The following is a 2,400-nucleotide window of genomic DNA, read 5'->3' on the forward strand; positions in this document are numbered from 1 at the left end:
ATTGTATAAAGGATTTTGACACTCTAGGACTCAGCTTCCTCCTCTGTAAGATGGGGGAGCTTACATTTATTCTGCCTGCTGCATGGATCATGATGGTAAAATGAGGTATCTGTAGGAGCACTTTGAAAATTTTAGAACTCTAGGATGAGGTTCCATAGTGCAGTGGTTAGCATGGGTGCTTTACACACAGAAGGTCCTGGGTTTGTGCCCCAGTGGAGCCACAGTACATGGTCCACGACCATGCCACCATGAACGTGCCCGATCTCGTCTGATCTCGTCAGCTAAGGGTCGGGCCTGGTTAGTACTTGGATGGGAGACCACCTAGGAAGACCAGGTGCTTTAGGCATAAATAATAAAAATAAAATAATGAAAATAAAATTTTAGAACTCTAAAACTAGAAACTTTTTTTTTTCTCTTCAGTAATTGATCCAGGCTCAACCCCTCTGCTTTATGGTTTATTTACTGCTCACATCACCCATATGACTGATGAAAATACCCTCCCTCGCTCTCCCCCTTTTTGAATCTAGTTTCTCTTAAAGATACTTGTTTTCTTCTTTTAAAGATTTCTTCTTAAAGGTACTTACAAATGCAATTAATCCTTTTATTGTCTGTGCAAAAGTTAAGCTCTCTAATGTTTTGTTTGCATTCTACATTAAATGTAATGCACATTTCTTTTGTCCAGTTACTGCTCAATGGCAAGAAAAAAATTCATAGGTGGATTGGAATCTTAAAATATGCTATTCTTCACTAGCTGAAGCATAAAATCTAAAAGCGCATAAAACTTGAAGTTTTTCTGCAGAATGCTGACCAATGCTCACCTGATAAAACCCATGAGAAATCTTTCTAATCAGGAATAAGTATTGCATATATATTCCCATTTATATCATATATCTGGTACCTATAGATGTTTCACAAGCCATACAGAAAACGCCATTGTTTTATAATCTCACTTTGTAAATGAAGTGAATAATTAAGAGCAAGGTAGTGGAGAGAAATACCCAGATTTAAAATCCTCTGTTCAGGTTTCACTCTGTTACCTATCAGCTGTATAAATAAGTGCAAGTTCTATAAAGGTCTCAATGCAAGGCTGGGAAGACGAAGGCAGGTGCCAGGTGGAACACGCTGATATCCCAGAGCAAAGGGAGTTGGGAGTGGAATTTACATTGTCTTAACAAATTAGAGTTGGGAGTTTGCAGTAGTGTGGAGGATGGTGAATAAGGGTGAAAGAAAAGCTCAATGAAGGGTTACTTTAGCTAATCATTTAGCTGGTGGGAGAAACTGAAACCAACAGGAATTAGACTGAGGCCTGGGTAAAATAGGTGACAATATTTTCTTAATAAAAACGCTTGAACTTGTAGATAAGTACAAAGGAACTTACGTGGATAATGTTACTAATTTGAGTAGCTGAAGAAAATATGGTAGCTATGGTATAGGAAAGGTCATCGGAGTAGGCTGGAGGAGATGGCCTTTCCTGTCCCTTGGTGTCTCTCCTCTTTTCCCCGTTTCTGGATATCTACGAGTTTTATTTTCTTCTGTCTAAAGGCTTGATAAGGAAATAAAGGATATATTTTCAGTAGCCTTTGTGTCTTTTAAGAGTAGGAGGAATTGACTATTTCACATTTTTCTTAAAATACCCTCAATTGATTATTTTCCCCTTCAACTGAAGTTCCTCTCACCCCGACTCTTCTTTCTAACAAAATATAAACACCTTTCGGCTGTTTCCTAAGACCAGAAGCATCGGCATCCCCTTATCTAACTTAGTGGCTTAGGATTTTTCTCACCATTTTCTTCAGTCTTATGTCTAATAAAGTAGGACTTAGTATAACATAAATAATCCCAAAGCATGCCAGCCTCTAAAAAGTTAAACATTTTTAAAACTTTTTGATTTGATAAGGTGCACCCACATTAAGGAGGCCAATTTGTTTTAATGGTCTACCAATTTAGATTTTTACAAATCTAAGTTTGTACTCTATACAACATGTATTTTAATATTCCTTTAACAGCTTCTAAGTTTTTGTTACATAAGGAACAAAAGTTGCAACACAGCAAATTTTCTTCAGTAGCCACTCCCACAGCATCTAATCATGAAACAGATGTAAACATGAAATAGATGTAACTAATGACAACAGCACAAACAGAAATACTGAGTTCCACCATTCAACACAGTTCATGAGTTTCTTTAGGGTTCGGTTGAAAGGGGGTAAACTTCTAAAATGAGGGTTATTTTCTGCCCCCTTGTTTTATAATGTTGGTGGTTTGAGTCCATATTCATTTGTAACATCTTTCTGGGCATGGACAGCCTCACAGAGTGAGGATAGGTGAGCCATTTCTAAGAAGCAAGAGATGAAGTTCCCATGTGATCAATGTCGTCCCTTAACAAAATAATTCTTGTATTCTTCC

At 37.5% G+C, this 2,400-nt stretch overlaps 1 pseudogene; it reads left to right on the forward strand.

The window, feature by feature from the left end:
* Positions 1-230: 230 nt before the first annotated feature.
* Positions 231-346, forward strand: LOC112469452 (annotated as a pseudogene).
* Positions 347-2,400: the final 2,054 nt, after the last annotated feature.

The sequence above is a fragment of the Pteropus alecto genome, unplaced genomic scaffold, assembly GCF_000325575.1.
Source record: "Pteropus alecto unplaced genomic scaffold, ASM32557v1 scaffold146, whole genome shotgun sequence".
NCBI lineage: Eukaryota > Metazoa > Chordata > Mammalia > Chiroptera > Pteropodidae > Pteropus > Pteropus alecto.